Here is a 5,817-nt window from a genome sequence, read left to right as displayed (position 1 = left end):
CTGTTATCAGGTGTAATATAATGTATCTACTTAATATTTTTACTGTGAAAATATTGTACAGAGTGGTTACAATTACATAGGTAAGGTAATGAGTACATTTCTTATCAAGCATTGTTTATTCTTCTTTTGTTTCGCCTTGCCATCCCTTCCTATAAATTCCCCTGCCCCGTGCCAAAGCTGTAAAGTTTGTTTTTTGACATAACATCTTATACATCTCATTGTTGCAATGGGTCCACCTTTATCCTTATTTAAATATTTTTTCTTTCCCCTCCACAAATTATACCTAAATCAAATACAGTGCAAACAGGACTTACACCGTGGGGGAGGGACATACAAAGCAACACAGAAATATCTTATAAATATGTTAGAAACAATAGCAAGAAAGATTTTTAAAAAAACGAGTTTTTATCTTGGGGTACTTTTCGCCTAACATCAACTTATCTGACCATTTCTGCTTGTCTCAGATATATACTAGTTATTATAAATAAAGGAAACCATGGGACCTATGTTTCTTTGTGCCTCGGTTATTTCACTTAATATAATTTTTTTCAAGTCTTTTCATTTCCTGACAAATGGGGCAACAGGCAGTTATACTTAAAGAATTATGTTCATTTTATCCATTACTGAAGGAAGAACAACTGAAAGAGCAAACCCTATGAGGAAGAACAACTCCTACTTACTTATCTTCATTCCTATGTAAGGCCAGTGTTGTCCCCTGTATCCTCATGTTGTACATTACAACTCTATACTTGGTCATCCTGTATATCTACTATCTTCTACACTGTGACCTAAATGCCCCAGCAATTCCACTTTGCTTTACTTTTTAAAAAAATTCTCTCTAAATGTTTGAGATTGGTGTGTGTGTGTGTGTGTGTGTGTGTGTGTGTGTGTGTGTGTGTGTGTGTGTGTGTGTTGTTTTACAATGATTAGAAGACAATATTTTTCTTGATTTGAATACATCATTCAGGTTATTGTAAGTTGTGGCTAATGGGAGAAGTCTCTTGCTATTTTAAGTATGAAACAGAAAAATATATTTGTGCATGCACCACAGTTGCTTTATTAGTCTGTACTTGAACACTTAACTTCGATTTTTATGTTTGCTGTTGTTGTGAATAATGTGAATAATAATGAACCACAGATATATTTATCAGTTATACATAGAGAAATAATCACATGATCGGTGGATCAGATGATATTTCAAGTTTGCATTTCTTAGAAAATTGCATACTACTTTCTACAATGAGAATACTAACCTGTATGTTGACCAAGAGTGTAGAAAATTTCCTTTTTTCTACATTCTCACCAACATTATTACCTTCTGGGTTTTTTGTAAGGGCAGGTTTTTACTATGTGTAGTACCCTAGACTGGCCATAGACTCAAATCCCCTTACTCCAACCTCTCCAATGCTTGGAATTACAAGCCTTAACGACCACACCAGGTTCCTCTGATTTTTTAATGAGTATAATAGTTATGAAGTAGTATCATATTAATTTTAAATTGCATTTCTCTAATGACTTCTGTTCAGAAAGCATTAAGCCAGCATAGAAGTGGTATTAAACATAATTTTGTAAAGCCACTGGCGATTTTGAGGCTATTGGAAAACATGTCTATTCAGAACTTTTGTCCATTTTTAATCATTTCTTGTTAATCTCATCTTTAATCTCTCTATACAAAATCAAGGTTTTAGAAAGAAAAAAATTAAGCAATTACTAACATTTTTCATTTTTCAATAACATGATATTGCCTAAATCATTTTCTGTTTACACTTGAGACTATATAACTCAATGTAGTTAGACATTTTATAAGACAATATGTACTTTATTTATTTTAAGATGATTGTTCTTCCAAAGCCTGCGTGTCTAATTTCCCTTAGATTCTTTCCATCTCATGTAGTTCAGATTTCAAATTGAAGAATAAATGTAAAGAAGCAAACAAAAAAATACAGTTCCTCTCATTTGATATTGCCTCTACAAGAATGAGGAAAGAGTTCATCCTCCTAAGGACCTATGATATAATACCAAAATTAGAATTCATTCTTCTAGGTATTCCCTATTTTTGCAATGTAACTTAAACGATGTAAAACACAATACTCTTTTCAGATACTTTTACGTTTTATTAGTTTTGCACATTTTCGTATGGACGTCACCTCAGTCTACAACATTCCTTCATTATTCTGTCCCTGAAATTTTTATACTACCAAGACATAAGATAACCAGGGGCTGGGGAGATGGCTCAGTGGTAGAGTGATTGCCTTGCATGCCTGAGGCCCTGGGTTCTATTCCTCAGCACCACATAAGCAAAAAAGAAAAAAGCCGGAGGTGGCGCTGTGGCTCAAGTGGTAGAGCGCTAGCCTTGAGCTGAAGAGCTGAGGGACAGCGCCCAGGCCCAGAGTTCAGGCCCTACGACCGGACCCAAAAAAAAAAAAAAAAAAAAGACATAAGATAACCAGTTTGATTTACAGCATGAGAAGTTATCCAACTAGCTTCCTTGGAAACAGAGCATGGTCAATAGATAACATTACTTCTGGTTACTCACTACCTGTAATGGTTTTTGTAATACTTATTGCATTCTATTTAGTATTTTAAAAACTGCTGGCTAAAATCAAAGCTCATTCATAGAAATTTATGTTAAACATTTCACAAGTTTTATTTCTCTCAATTCTTAAGGGAACATTTGCGATAATGCTAATATTATTATCATTCTAGTGTTGGGAAAAATTGTAATTAAAGGCACTAAGTGAATTGTCCAAAGACAAACAGTGAGCAAGGAAATAAGTTAATGTTTCCAAAAGTCTTTCAACAATATAAAAAAGGTAGGTAAAACCCCCATTCTCTTACACTCTCAATTCAATATTCATGTTGTCCAAGAAAAAATAGCATAACAATTACTGCCCATGGAGATTGTTTTCTGTTACAGTTTATCTTCAACACAGACTGTGTTGGTGACTTTGGGTTATCCCGAACAGAACTGAACTTATAAATTGAGGTCCAAAGATAGTCAAATTTCTTCTGTCACTCAGCTCCAATAGCCTTTTTTAAAAAGTACTAAAATTTTAAATAGCTTCACTTACTGTCTTTTAAGAATCCCAAAACGAAATAAATTCACATATATTCACTCCAAAATGCTTTAATAGTAGGAGATGATAAAACACGCCCCCGAGAAGTAAATTTTCTCCTACGTTTAAAATTATTCTGAAAGCCTTGTGCTGGCTGGTCACATCTGTAATCCTATCTACCGTAGATATCTACTCAGTAGCCTGAGATCTGTGGATAACAGTTGGAAGCCAATCAGGGCAAAATAAATTCATGAAATTATTTTTCAAAATTTATAGTGAACTAGCAAAGAGCCAGGAATGGAGATGTAGCTCATATAGCGCTCACCAATCTAGAGAGAAAAGGCCTAGCAATACTTTGAAGGACTGATTTCACTCTGAGCATGCTAATACACAAGCATGTGTGTTTGTGCACGTGTGGGTGTGTGCGCACACACCCACAGACACACCCACACATTTATTCAAAATAACATCATATCAGTGTTCTACATTAATTTCTTTGTTAATGATATTATATGGATAAAATAGAGTAAATAACCCTTCCATCTCAGAAAATTTGTATACATATTTTAATTGTAAAAATACTTTACAAAGGGGTCACATTTACATGAGCAAATAATGAGTACAATTCCTAACAAGCATTGTTACATCCTCCTTTATTTTTCCCCCATCATCCCTACCCTCCCACCTCCACAAATACACCCCCCTTCCCTGGCCTAAATTGTAACGTTCATTTTTCAACAGAATGTCTTGTGCATCTCATTGTTACAATGGGTCAACCTGTATCCCTATTTAAGCATTTTTTATTTCCCTTCCCCTCCCCAAATTAGTGAAACATATACATAGGATGTAGGGGCACCAACTTCAAATACAGTGAAAACCGGGCTTATAGTGTGGGAGAGGAACATACAAACAAAGAAAAAATATCCCATTGCACATTATAAGTACGTTAGAAACAATAGAGATAAAACTCCTTGTGTCCCTATCTTGGGGTTCATTTCCCTTAATATCATCTTATCTGGTCATATGCACATGGCTTTTGACCTTTTCTGCTTATCCCACACATATATTAGTTATTGAAAATAATGGAAACCATGGGACATATGTTTCTTTGGACTTAGCTTACTTCACTTAATGAATTTTTTTTCTAAGTCTTTGCAATTCCTAAAAAATTGGGCGATGTCATTGTTTCTGATGGAGGCACAGAATTCCATTGTGTACATATACCACATTTTCCTTCATCCATTCATCTACTGAGGGCCATCGGGGTGGGCTCCGAATCTTAGCTATTGTAAATAATGCTGCAGTAAAAATAGTTGTGCTGGTAGATTATTTGTGATCATTTGGTAAAATCCCCAAAAGTGGGATTGCTAGGCCATAGTGGAGCTTTTTATGGAGTCTTTTGAGGACCCTCCATACTTTCCAAAGTTTACACTCTCACCAAGAATGCCACATCCTCTCCAGCATCTGGAACACTTCACGAATTTTGGTGTCAACCTTGCGCAGGGCCATGGTAATCTTCTCTGTAATGTTCCAATTTTAGTGTATGTGCTGCCGAATTGAGCACAAAACATTTTTTTTTTGGTCCGGTTGTGGGGCCTGAACTCTGGGCTTGGGCACTGTCCCTCAGCTCTTCAGCTCAAGGCTAGCGCTCTACCACTTGAGCCACAGCACCACTTCCGGCTTTTTGTTTATGTGGTGCTGAGAAATCGATCCCAGGGCCTCAGGCATGCAAGCCAAGCGCTCTACAACTGAGCCAACTTCCCAGCCCGCACAAAACATTTTTTATATATAAAGTGCAACTGATTTTCTTAAACTAGACAATTCAAAAAAGTAAGTTCAAAGGAATTTTCATGAAGTTTTAGAACCATGTATTTCTTACATAAGCACACATTTAAGAATAAAGTCAAGATTGACATGTCAAAAATTAAATAATTCCTGATAATTGTTGTTTGAGATGTGTGGGAGGAGGAATTCCATTATTCTATACAAGGCACCTGTCATAATGAACATGGCAGCAAGTGTTCAGGTTTGTTAAAATTTTAATGTTTCAAATGTATTTAAATTTGAGAATTTGCTTATATATGCCAAAATTAGGACGGTTTGGCAGGTCATAAAACTTTTCTATAAAGTATTTAAGATTTATGGTAGCAGTTATATGCTACTAAGTATGTACATTTCAGAGTTTATAGAAACATTACTAATGAGAATTTGCAAAGATTTTGTGTAAAGAAGCAGAGTGAAGATTTGAGACTTTGTTAACTACACAGTTTCTGTTAAAACTTTAGAACATCCATACATTACTTTATAAGTTCGTGAGGAACAAATGATGATACAAGCCATATAAAAAAGATGAGATGAGATGATCCATAAAAAGTAATCTTAGTGGGCAAATTTAAAGATTACTCATAGTCTATAAAAGGCTTGTTCAACATCAAAATCTTAGCCAGTGTTAAATGTACAGGAATATGAGAAAATAGTAAAATCTAATTTGTAGTACCCTTCAAATACTTAAAACACTGATAATTGTTTTTTATTTTATTAATTATTAATATTTAATTATTAGTTTTCTTATTTGTGGCATTGTTCCCCTTGTAATATAATACAACTTTTTGTAAGTCGACATCAAGAGGTACTTTGAGAAGGTAACTGGGATGGCCAAGCCATTTTTTAATAGGTGCATGTGAATTTACAAAGAGGAAAATAAAGAACAAAATATTTATTAAAAATTTATCAAGTACAGTCTGAATCAGGAGGGATGATA

The 5,817-nt window shown here is 34.7% G+C and overlaps 1 non-coding gene across 1 annotated transcript; it reads right to left on the bottom strand.

The window, feature by feature from the left end:
- Positions 1–4,514: 4,514 nt before the first annotated feature.
- Positions 4,515–4,620, bottom strand: LOC138809423 (U6 spliceosomal RNA). Its single transcript, XR_011366835.1, has one exon. It is a non-coding gene; the product is annotated as a U6 spliceosomal RNA (small nuclear RNA).
- Between the last annotated feature and the right edge of the window lie 1,197 nt (positions 4,621–5,817).

This window comes from Dipodomys merriami, unplaced genomic scaffold, assembly GCF_024711535.1.
Source record: "Dipodomys merriami isolate MVZ:Mamm:240054 unplaced genomic scaffold, mDipMer1.0.p SCAF_498, whole genome shotgun sequence".
Lineage (NCBI taxonomy): Eukaryota > Metazoa > Chordata > Mammalia > Rodentia > Heteromyidae > Dipodomys > Dipodomys merriami.
The sequence above is the reverse complement of the archived record's forward strand: the minus strand, read 5'-3'. Positions and strand labels throughout refer to the sequence as shown.